Source organism: Tamandua tetradactyla, chromosome 23, assembly GCF_023851605.1.
Source record: "Tamandua tetradactyla isolate mTamTet1 chromosome 23, mTamTet1.pri, whole genome shotgun sequence".
Classification (NCBI taxonomy): domain Eukaryota; kingdom Metazoa; phylum Chordata; class Mammalia; order Pilosa; family Myrmecophagidae; genus Tamandua; species Tamandua tetradactyla.
In genome coordinates this window covers 11,739,188-11,752,474 of record NC_135349.1, presented here as the reverse complement: position 1 = coordinate 11,752,474, position 13,287 = coordinate 11,739,188, and positions in this window count along the sequence as shown.

Below are 13,287 nucleotides of genomic sequence, written 5' to 3'. Positions count from 1 at the left end.
CTCACTTCATACTGCAAGCATGAGTGTGACTCTAGGTCAGAGACTTTCCAAACAAGTGAATATCAACACAAGATAATCAGAATTGGCATAAGGACTCTCCGTCTACATGTGAAGAAAATAAAGGAGGAAATAATGTACTGCCAATGCTTTCTTGAAAATATAGCTTGCTAGCACTACAAATGCAGACTTTACAAAATAACTCAAAAACTTGTTCGGAAAGATCTTAAATCATGTATTTGAGATGAAAATATTTGTAGGTAAAAGGTCCTTCAACTCTTACCCTCCTCCACCCTGGTCTGTTTTCCACACAACAATGGTAGTGGTGCCTCTAAAACCTGAATCAGGTCGGGTCGCTTCTACTCAAACCTTCTTGTCCCTGTAGAATAGGAGCCACAGTCCTTCCTGTGGCCTCCAGTGAGACCCTGCGTGGTCTGCCCACCCCCAAGCCCTCCCTTGCCCACCTTCTCCCTCTCACTCACCTGCCTGGCCACACCTGCCTCCTGGCTTTTTCACTAACACTGCAGTCACCTGCCCAGCTCAAACCTTTGCTTTTGCCATTCTATCCCCAGGTTAACATGTGCTCCCACCTTCGCTTCCTCTAGGCCTCTGCTCAGCTACCCTGTTTGAAACATTGCCAGCGCTGGGTTTTCTCTCCCTTGCCTTGCTCTTTTTCCTAGCATTGTCACTCATCTGATTTTTTTACCATTTAGTACTTTCATATTTAATGTCTGTCCATTTTCCCTGAGGGCAGCGAGTTTGTTTTGCTCACTGAAGAGCAGGCCTTGCCTTCAATAAATAGTCCTTTCAAGGAAGATGAATCAGACAAAAATATTTGGAGTTTGATTGAACCCATTTTCATATACTCAAGTAGTATTGCAGAAAGCTTTTGCAGTCACTTGAGACTTTGGGACTCAATGGCACTGCTCATGTGCTTTATTATTTTAAACAGCTTTATCAAGATAAGATTCATCTATCATAAAATTCATGCTTTTAAAGAACAATTCAATGAATGGCTTTTGGCATATTCACAGAGTGTGCATCCATCACTAGTCAATTTTTAAACATTTTCATTACCCCCAAAAGAAACTTGGTACCCACTGACTGTCACCCTGTGATGCGTTCCCCCTTCCCTCCCCTGCCAGGCCCTAGGCAACCAGTAACCTACCTTCTGTCACTCTGGTTTTCCCTCTTCTGTTCATTTCATATAAATGGAATCACAATGTATGGTCCTTTGTGACTGGCTTGTTTTACTTAACCCAGTGTTTTCAAGCTTTGTGCATGTTGTAGCATATAACAAAACTGCATTTATTTTCATTGCCAAATAATTAATTATATAGCTTTTCCCCATCTTATATATCCATTCATTACTGGATGGATATGTCCACCCTTTGGCTAATACGAATTATGCTGCTATGAACATTCATGTACAACTTTTCTGTGTGAACCAGGTTGAGGAAGTTGTCTCCTATTCCTAGTTTATTTAGAGTTTTTATCATAAAAGGGCATGGAATTTTGTCAAATGCCTTTTCTGAGTCTATTGAGATCATTGTGTGGTTTTTGTCCCTTATGCTGTTGATGTATTATATTATATCAAATGGTTTTGGGGTGTGAAACTAACCTTGCATTCTTAGAATGAATTCCATTTCATTATGATTTATAATCCTTTTTGATAATCAGATTTGGTCATGATGTATAATCCTTATATGTTACTGGATGTGGTTTTTTAGCATTTTGTTGAGGATTTTTAATTTCTTTTCCTAAGAGGTATTTGTGTTTTTTTTTCTGATGTCTTTGTTGTTTTTTCAAAGATGGCCCTTTTTTAAGAGAAATAGACCATTTCATTTAAATTTTTTTCATGATTAATTCAAGTCTCTTCATTTTGAAATGGTATTTAGGTAGTTGTTTTTTGAATAGTATTCCTATGCTTTCTAATCTGCTTTTCCTAAATCATTTGTGTTTTTATGAATGTGAGTTTTAACTTGATATTTTATGATATTAAGGTTTTTGTATTTGAAATACTGTAAATATTAGTTTCACCGAATTTACTTTTTTTTGCATCTGGACCACTTTTAAAAAAATAGATTTTACCCAATAAGCTCTGAAATACCAATATTGTCAGAGCTGTCATTTTCTCCCTCATGGGGTTGTCCCCAGCATTGGGTGAGATCAGTCCTGTAATGCTCTTAGCACAATGGCAGGCATACAAGGAATAGAAAAACACTGCACGGCTTTTCATGTATATAACGATATATTCTTCTGTTTTAAATTTAACTTAATTTTTTACCTTGTTTCATCCTGATCAGCACCCATACTGTGCTCATGGGAGTAGGTGGCCTTGCAGCAGCCAGTTGTCCTGCTGCCTACCCTGCTGCTGGACACTTGTCTCCTTTAGGCACAGGGAGTCTTGTCTGTTTGGGTTCTCTCTGCCCACCTGAGGCCTGGCTCCCAGGGACTCTGGGTCTCTCGGTATATTTGCTCAATAAAGGTATCTTTTCCCTGCCCTGGGAGAGAAGGAAGCTCAGGTCACAGGCTGATCCCAGGGCAGGGCCGACCTACATTCCAACCAGACCTTGGGCAAGTTCTCTGAGGTCTTTGAAAGTCAAGGGGGAAGGATGAAGGCTGGCCTAGATGCCATTCTGTGGGGTGAGGCCTTAGTGCGTAAGGAATGGACCAGTTGGCCTGGAGGGTCATCCCGAGGTGTGCCCCAGGAGTCCATGTGAGGCTCCCCCTATTTATTTGGGGACCCGGCACAAAAATGAGAAGGATCAAGAACACCTTGAGTTACAGTCAGGACCCCAAATGGCCTTTTGTGGCTTTCAGCCTTGGCCCTCCTCCCCTGCCCCCACTTTATCCTCAGCCCTGTCCTGACCATCCGTATCTCTCCAAACTCCCTCTCCAGTGAGGCCTACCTACCCCAGGGACTCCAGCTCCCCAGGGGCCTCAGTTCACAGCCTCACACGTCTCACAATTCCCCCAAACAACCTACTCTTCCAACCCCATATGCCTTTGCACACTGTTCTCCTTTCCTAGCAGGCCCTCTCAGTTACCCTCCCTAAGCCTTTTCCTGTTGGGCAAATGTTCGCTAATCCTTCAAAGCCAAGCTCAAATGTCACCTCTTCTAGGGAGTCTTTCCTAAGACCCCAACTTGTATACTCCCCAGATACCCTAACATACATGTTCTAATATACATCCCATACCCATAGCTACTTATTTATATAAATAAATATATTTTAAAATTTTTATTCTGGTAAAATATACATAACTTAAAAATTGCCATTTTTAACCATTTTTAAGTGTACAGTTCAGTGGCGTTAGGTACATTCATCACGTTTTGTAACCATTACCACTATCCCAAAACTATTTCATCTACCCAAACAAACTCTGTACCCATTAAACAATAACTCTCCTTCCCTCCCTTTCCTATGGCCCTGTAAACTTTATTCTACTTTCTGTATCTATGAATTTACCTAGTCTAGATGCTTTATATAAGTGGAATCATAAAATATTTGTCCTTTTGTGTCTGGCTTACTGCATTCAACATGTTGTCTTCAAGGTTCATCCATGTTGTGGCCTGTATCAGAACTTAGTTCATTTTGATATATTTATGTAGCTAAGTAATATTTCATTGTATGGATAAACCACATTTTGTTTATCCATTAATCCACAGATGGACACTTGGGTTGTTTCTACCCTTTGGCTCTTGTGAACAATGCCTCAATGAATATCAGTGTGCAAATATGTGTCTGAGTCCCTACTTTCGTTTTTTTCGAGTATATACTTAGAAATGGGATTGCTGGGTTATTTGGTAATTCTATATTTACCTTCCTGAGGACCTGCCAAGCTGCCTTCTGCAGCAGCTATACCATTTCACATTTCCACCAGCAATGTATGAGTGTTCCTTTTTCTCCATATCCAACTCTTGTAATTTTCCATTTTTTTAATAGTAGCTGTTCTATTGGGGGTGAAATGGTACCTCATTGTGGTTTTGGTTTGCATTTCCCTAATGGCTTATGATATTGAGCATCTTTTCATGCACTTTTAGGCCATTTGTAGCTCTTTCTTGGAGAAATGTCTAATCAAGTCTTTTGCCCATTTTTAAAGTGCGTTGTTTGTCTTGTTGAGTTGCAGGATTTCTTTATAATTTCTGGTTATTAAACACTTATCAGATATCCACTTAGGTTTCCAAATATTTTCCCCCATTGTATAGGTATTTTATTTTCATAATGAAGTTCTTTGAGGTCAAAAATTTTTAATTTCAGTGAGAAATGAAATTTCTTTCATTCTTTGTGATTTCGGTGTCAAGTCTTAAGAAACTATAGCCTACACAAGGTCCTGAAGATGCTTTCCTATGTTTTTTTCTAGGAGTTTGATAGTTCTGGCTCCTATGTGTAGGTCTTTGAACCATTTTGAATTGATTTTTGTGTTTGGTGTGAGGTGTAGGGGTCCCCTTCATTTTGCAAGTGAAGATCCAGTTTTCCCAGCACCAATAGTTGAAAAGACTGTTCTTTCTCAACTGAGTATCTTTGCTCTCTTGTCAAAAATCAGTTGACCATAAAGGTGAGGGTTGGTTTCTGAGCTCTCAGTTCTATTCCATTTGTCTATCTGTCCTTGTGCTGGTACCATGCTGTTTTGATTACTGTGGCTTTATAATAAGTTTTAAGATTTGGAAGTATGAGTCCTCCAACTTCGTGCTTTTTTTCCAAGATGTTTCTGGCTATTCATAAAGGGCTTTACCCTTAGTTTGCGTTTACTAAAGCTGCTGGAATGCAAAATACCAGAAATGGATTGGCTTTCTCAAGGGGATTTGTTAAGTTATAAATTTACAGTTCTATGTCCATGAAAATGCTCAAATTAAGGCATCCAGAGGATACCTTCACTTTGAAGAAAGGCTGCTGGCATCTGGAACACCTTTGTCAGCAGGAAGGCATGTGGCTGGCGTCTCCTGGTCCTTGCTCCCAATTTGTTGCTTCCAGCTTCTGATTCCATTTTTGCAAAGAAAATTGTTGAAATTTTTATTGGGATTGCTTTGAATCTGTAAATTGCTTTGGGTAGAACTGACATCCTAACAGTATTTAGTCTTTTAACCCACAAACATGAATGTCCTTCCATTTATTTAGATCTTCTTTGATTTCTATAAGCAATGCTTTCTAGTTTTTTTTTGTACAAATCCAATATATCCTTGGTTAGATGTAATCCTAGGTATTTGATTCTTTTAATTACTATTGTAAATGGAAATTTTCTTGATTTCTGCTTCTGATTGTTCATTACCAGTGTATAGAAACACTACTGGCTTTGGCATGTTGATCTTGTTACACCACCAGTTAGCACTAGTAGTTTTGTTGTAGATTTTTCATTATTTTCTTAGGATCATGCCATTGCAAATAAGGAAAGTTTTAGTTCTTCTTTTCCAATTTGGATGCTTTTATTTCTTGCCTAAGTGCTCTTATTAGAACCTTGAGTGCAACATTGAGTGGCAGTAGTGACAGTGGGCATCCTTGTCTTTTTATTGATCTTAGGGAAAAAGCTTTCAGCCTTTCACCATTGTGATGTTACCTGTGGGTTTTTTTTTTTTTTATAAATGTCCTTTATTATGTTAAGGATGCTTCCTTCTATTCCTACTTTTCTAAGTGTTTTTATGAAGAAGGGGGCCGGCATGTGAATGCATACCTGAGGGTGACTTTAGCAGGAAGAATGTTTTAATAATCAAGTGGATTAGATGACTCATTCTGTGGATACCAGTCAGCCTCTTTCCCCAGCCACTCCTGTCATTGCCCAATGGACTCATGAACAAAGTGGGCATGGTGGTAAGGTAGAAGGTTATGTATGGGTTCAGCAACATTGGACTTCCACTCACCAAGGCCACCATGGCTACAGGCACTGCTGAGTGTCCAGTCTGCCAGCAGCAGAGACCCTCACTCATTTCTCAATATGGCACCTTTACCTGAGGTGATCAGCCTGCCACGTGGTGGCAGGTTGATTACATTGGACAACTTCTATCATGGAAGGGGTGCAGTTTGTTCTAACTGGAATAGACACTTACTCTGGATATGGGTTTGCCTCCCCTGCATGCAATGCTTCTGCCCAAATTACCATCCGTGGACTTAGAGAATGCCTTATCCACTGTCATGGTATTCCACACAGCATTGCTGTGATCTAGGAACTCACTTCATAAATGAAGGGCAGGAATGGGCACATGCTCATGGAAATTCTCTGGTCTTACTATGTTCCCCACCATCCAGAAACAGCTCTATTGATAGTAACGGTGGAATGGCCTTTTGAAGACCCAATTACGGTGCCAACGAGGTGACAATACCTGGAGAACACTGTTTTTCCCATACTTAGGATTCATGAGTCCAAGAATCAAGGGGTGGAAATGGAAGTGGCACCACTTACTATCACCCCTAGTAATCCACTAGGAAAATTTTTGTCCCTGCGACCTTGAGCTCTGTTGGTCTATGGGTCTTAGTTCCAGAAGGAGGAGTGCTTCCACTAGGAGACACAACAATGATTCCGTTAAACTGGAAGCTAATACAGCCACCTGGCCACTTTGGGCTTCTCATGCCCCAGAATCAATGGCAAAGAAGGGGATTGCTTTACTGGCTGTGGTGATTGATCCTAACTATACAATAGAGGTAAATAGAGGAAATTTCCTGGAATACAGGAGATCTCCTAGGGCATCTCTCAAAAGTACCATGCCCTGTGATTAAAGTCAATAGAAAACCGCAACAACCCAATACAGACAGGACTACCAATGGCCCAGAAACTTCAGAAATGAAGGTTTGGGTCACCCCACCAGGTGAAGAATCATGGCCAACTGACGTGCTTGCTGAGGATAAGGGGAACATAGAATGGATAGTAGAAGATGGTAGTGATAAATATGAACTGCAACCATGTGACCAGTTACAGAAATGAGGACTGTAATAGTGTATTTATTTGTTAAGCTGCTGGAATGCAATATAGTAGAAGTGGAATGACTTTTAAAAGGGGAATTGAATGAGTTACAAGTTTACAGGTCTCGTGCTGAGAAAATGTCCAAACTAAGATGCCAACAAGAGGTGCCAAGAGGCGCCAACCTTGTGTCTAGCCACTCTAATACACCATAAACTAAAAAAGGCTATCTATGTAATGCATAAGAATAACCTCCAGGATACCCTCCCAACTCTGCTTGAAATCTCTCAGCCACTGAAACTTTATTTGATCTCATTTCTCTCTTCCCCCTTTGGGCCAAGAAGGCTTTCTCAAATTCTTGATGTTGGGACCCGGCTCATTCCCCGGAATCCTGTCTCACATTGCCAAGGAGATTTACCACCCCTGGGAGTCATGTACCATGCAGTGGGAAGGGTAGTGAGTTCACCTGTGGAGTTGGCTTAGAGAGAGAGGCCACATCTGAGCAACAAAAGAAGTTCTCTGGGGGTGACTCTTAGGCATAATTATAATTAGGCTTAGCTTCTCCTTTGCAGGAATAAGTTTCAGAGGGGTGAGCCCCAAGATCAAGGGCTCAGCCTATTGAATTGGTTGTCTTCACTGCTTGTGAGAATATCAGGAACTCCCCAGTTGGGGAAGTTTATTTCCTCCTCTCTCCCCAGTCTCCAGAGGGACTTTGCAAATACTTCTTTATTCTCTGTCCAAATTACTCTGGGATGTATTGGGGCATCATACTAACCTGTACAAATCAACAAGATCTCATTCCCTATTCAAGATTACATGTAATTCTGGTGTTCCCATAAATTGACCATACAAGTTAAATTAGATAAAGCACTACCAAAAATATAAATTTTACACCAAATAAATATCTCTTCCTTTGATCTCACATAGAAGTTGAGGTTTTAACATATAAACCATATCATCCTTTACCCTGTGTTCTGATTTGCCTTAGTCCTGTCCAGATCAGCTTCATTCATATCTCTAGAAATGACTGACTCTTGACCAGAGTCAGATTAAAATTAAACCATCCCATGCTTCATAAAAAAATAATAATTTGGGCGGGCCGCGGTGGCTCAGCGGGCAAGAGTGCTTGCCTGCCGTGCCGGAGGACCCCGGTTCGATTCCCGGCCCCAGCCCATGTGGGAAACAAACAAACAAACAAAATATAATAAAAAAAAAAACAAGAAAATGTTTAAAAATGTTTCCCTTTCTTCCTCCTTTCCTTCCTTCCATCCTTCCTTCCTTCTCTGTCTTTCCTTCCTTTAAAAAAAAAAAAAATAATAATAATAATTTGGCTCATTAACTGCTGACTGCATTCTGCAGTCATTGAGAGGAAAAAATTTCAAAAAGTCTTCACAAATTTCCCCTGTTAGAAAGAGGAGTACTTTTCCCTTCCCCTGTTGGGAGATAATGTTATAACCAAGGCAAGAATTTCCTCATCAGTATTCTTGATTCATGTTCTGCCTCTGCTGGGATACTGGCAGTGATGGGGATCTGAGCACCTCACGATGCAGCTCCCCTATTTTCAGACTGCTTTGGTCATCGTTCAGGTCTTTTTCCTCCAGGATCTTTCACCGAGTAATCCTAGTTCAGTTCTGTCGACACTTGGATGCTAAGTCTAAGCCCACTTTGGCTTCAAGAGATTTCTGTTTTCCTATCTAAAAAATCCCCAGGTTCTTTCTAATTTGACATAAAAGATACAATCTCCAGACCTTTCAACATCCTGGGAACAAGCTTCATTTTATTCATCTAACTGGAAAATTGTACTGGCTCAGATCTAATATGCCACCTTGACTAGAGAAGAACATTCACTCTACTTCACTCTGATCTTACTAGTCAAGCTCAGTGGTTGCTAGCGATAGAGACCAACTCAAACTGGCTTACGAAAAACAAAGCAAAACAAAATTCAAATTCAGTGACTCACATAACTGTCCCAGGAACAAGGGAGGGTTTTTAATCTCCCTGCAAATGTGCAGCGATACACTTTAATATACCTCTTTTGAACATGGATAGAACATCTAGACAGAAGATCAGCAAGGAAATAGAAGAACTGAGTGATATTATATAAACCAGCTAGACCTAAGAGACATGTATAAAACAGTTTACCCAAAAGCAGCAGAATACACATTCTTCTCCGGTGCACATAGGTCATTCTCCAGGAGAAAAGACCATATGTTGGGTCATAAAACAAGTCTCAATAAATTTAAAAATATTGAAATCACTCATGTCCTTCCTGGCCACAAGTGAAAGCTAGAAACCAATAACAGAAGGAGAAATGGAAAATTCACAAGTATGTATGGAAATTGAACAACCAATGGGTCAAAGAAGAAATCATGTGCCCCGATAAATCCCAGAGTGATTTGAACAGTGAATCAAAAAGTATTTGCAAAGTCCCCTTCGGGGAATGGTGAGAAAGGGGGAAAATTCAACTTTCCCAAGTTGAATTCTTGATATTCTCACAAGCAGTGTGGACAACCAAAGCTATAGGCTGAGCCCCCAGTCTTAGGGTTTGTTCATATGAAACAACCCCACAAAGAATAGGTCAAGCCTACTTAAAATTAGGCCTAAGAGTCACCCCCAAGAGAATCTCTTTTGTTGCTCAGATGTGGCCTCCCTCTCCAGCCAACACAACAAGCAAACTCACCACCCTCCCCCTGTCTACATGGGACATGACTCCCAGGGGTGTGGACCTTCCTGGCAACGTGGGACAGAAATCCTGGAATGAGCTGAGACTCAGCATCAGGGGATTGAGAAAATCTTCTTGACCAATAGGGAAGAGTGAAATGAGACAAAATAAGTGTCAATGGCTGAGAGATTCCAGAGTCAAGAGGTTATCCTGGAGGTTATTCTTACGCATTAAATAGATATCACCTTGTCAGTCAAGATGTAGTGGAGAGGCTGGAGGGAACTGCCTGAAAATGTGGAGCTGTGTTCCAGTAGCCATGTTTCTTGAAGATGATTGTATAATGATATAGCTTTCACAGTGTGACTGTGTGATTGTGAAAACCTTGTGTCTGATGCTCCTTTTATCTACGTTATCAACAGACGAGTAAAACATATGGAATAAAGATGAATAATAGGGGGAAAATGTTAAAATAAATTTAGAGTGAAATGCTGGTGATCAGTGAGGGGGAGGGGTGGGGGGTATGGTATATATGATTTTTTTTCTGTTTTCTTTTTATTTCTTTTTCTGAATAGATGCAAATGTTCTGAGAAATGATCATGATGATGAATATGCAACTGATGAATATTGTGAATTACTGATTATATATGTAGAACAGAATGATCAAAAATTACGAATGTTTGAGTGTTTTTTGGTATTAAAAAAATAAACAAAAAAGAAGAAATCATGAAGGAAATAAGGAAATATCTTGAAGCAGAGGAAAAGGAACACACCTCATCAGTGTTCTTGGGTCCTCTAGCCTTGGCTTGAACTCCCCCAGACACAAGGAGCTCACCACTTCATGTGGCACCCCATGACACTTTAAGCAGCTCTGAGCTTTTCCTTTTTTCCTGGAACATCCACCAGCTAGTTCCAGTTACCTCTCCAACTGCGGAGAGGAAATCAAATTCCTTTCACATGCCAGGCTCTTAAGTATCTAAGAACAGCCCTGGAATAGGTCTCCCCAGCCTGTTTCCTCTTCTCCAGGCTAAACACCCCAGTTTTTTCTTGGGTCCTGATCACGGATTCTAGACTTTGTACTCGCAGGGTAACCAGTTGTCCTTTGTGAGCTGCCCTCCAAACCTGTTCCACCATAGCCAGCATGCGACCCCAATGGGGTATACACCCCCCACCCCTGCCAAGCAGTTTTACTGAGATTTATTCATATATCAAACAGTCCATCCAAAATGTACAAGCAGTGGTCACAGTATCATCAAATAGTTGGGCATTCCTCACCATAGTTTAGAACGTATTTATTACTCAAAAACAACAACTGCAAAAACCCAATAACCTCATACATCCCTTATTCCCCCCTATTATTGACCCTTAGCATTGGTGTGGTTCATTTGCTACTTTTGATGATAGAATATTAAAACATTATTGTTTTACTGTAATATTGTCCATAGTTTGCAGTAGATTCATTTTTCCTATATATCAGTCATAAACTCCCTATAATAGTGACATTTGTTCTAGTTGATGAAAAAACATTTTTATATTTGTCCTGTCAATTACAGTTATCATCCACTGCAGGGCTCACTGTGTTATACAGCCCCATGTTTTATCCCCTAGCTTTCCTTCTAGTAATACATTTGACTCTAAACCTTCCCTTTCAACCACTGTCGCTCGCATATTTCCGTGGTGTTAATTACACGCACCATATCGTGCCACCATCACCTCTGTCCATTCCCAAACATTAAAATTCAACCTAGTTGAGAATTCTGCACAGATTAAGTATCTGATCCCTATTCTCTACCCACATGCTATTTGCCTGTTTGAATCTGTTGTGTTTCCCAGAAAAGCCATGTCCTTTAATCCTCATTCAATTTCGCTGGGTGGTAACTTTTGATTAGATGGTTTCCATGGAGAAGTGTCTCCACCCATTCAAGGTGGGATTGCTTACTAGAGGCTTTTAAGAGGGAACCATTTTGGAAAAAGGTTTAGAGTCGAGAGAGCCCATAGCAGCCAGAGACCTTTGGAAATGAAGAAGGAAAACGCCCCAGGAAGAGATGCATCTTGCCATGTGCCCTTCCAGCTGAGAGAGAAACCCTGAATGTCATAGGCCTTCTTGAACCAAGATATATTTCCCTGGGATGCCTTAGATTGGCCATTTTTAAAGCCTTGCATTAATCTGGACATTTTCTCGGCCTTAGAACTGTTAACTCGCAACGTAGTAAATTCCCCCTTTTAAAAACTGTTCCATTTCTGGTATATTGCATTCCAGCAGCTTTTGCAAACTAAAACACCTGGTAACTAATATTCTAGATTTTAACTCTATGGTTTTTATTATAATTACTCATATTAGTAAGATCATACAGCATTTGTCCTTTTGTATCTGACTTCTATCACTTAATATAATGTCCTCAAGGTTTGTGTATTTTGGATATCAAACCCTTATCAGATATGTGTTTTCCAAATATTTTCTCCCATTGAATTGGCTGCCTTTTCACATTTTGACAAAGTCCTTTGAAGCACAGAAGTACTCAGTTTTGAAGAGGTTCCATTTATCTATTTTTTATTTCCTTGCTTGTGCTTTGGGTGTAAAATCAAATAAATTACCACTTATCACTAGATCTTGAAGATGTTTCCCTACATTTTCTTCCAAGAATTTTATGCTACTGGCTCTTATATTTAGGTCTGACATCCATTTTGAGTTAATTTTTGTATAGGGTGTGAGGTACGGGTCCTCCTTCATTATCTGGATATGGATATCCAGTTCTCCCAGCACCATTTATTGAATTTATTCTGTCCCAGTTGAGCAGACTTGGGAGCCTTGTCAAAAGTCAGTTGCCCATCATGTTAGGATCTATTTCTGAACTCTCAATTCAATTCCATTCATCTAAAACAGCCAGTACCATACTGTTTTAACCAGTGACTTTATAATATTCTTTAAAGTTAGGAAGCATGAGTCATTCTACTTTATTCTTTTTTTTTTTTTTCAAGATGTTTTTGGCTATTTGAGGCCCTTTACCCTTCCAAATAAATTTGATAATTAGCTTTTCCATTTCTGCAAAATAGGCTGTTAGATTTTTTTTAGTATTGCATGGACTCTGTAGATCACTTTGGATAGACTTGATATCTTAATGATATTTAGTCTTCCAATCCATGAACACGAATGTCTTTCCATTTATTTAGGCCTTTTTGATTTCTTTCAGCAATGTTTTGTAATTTTCTGAATATAGGTCCTTTACATCCTTGCTTAAGTTTATTCCTAGATATTTGATTCTTTTTTCAGTTGTTATTGTAAGTGAAATTGTTTTCTTGATTTCCTCCTCAGATAGCTCTTTGCTAGTATATAGACATGCAATTCATTTTTCTTTCTTTCTTTCTTTTTCTTCTTTTTTTTTTGCATGGGCAGGCAAACACACCAGGAATTGAACCCGGGTCTCTGGCATGGCAGGTGAGAACAATGCAACTCATTTTTGTGTGCTGATCTTATATCCCACCACTTTGCTAAATTCATTTATTAGCTCTAGTAGCTTTGTTGTAGATTTTTTGGGACTTTCTAGGTATAGGATTTTGTCTTCTGCACATAGTGAAAGTTTTGTGTCTTCTTTTCCTATTTGGATGTCTTTTATTTCTTTTTCTTGCTAATTGCTCTAGCACGATGTCAAAAAAGAGTGGTGAGGGCCACGGTGGTTCAGCAGGCAAGGATGCTTGCCTGCCATGCCAGAGGACCCGGGTTCGATTCCCAGTGCCTGCTC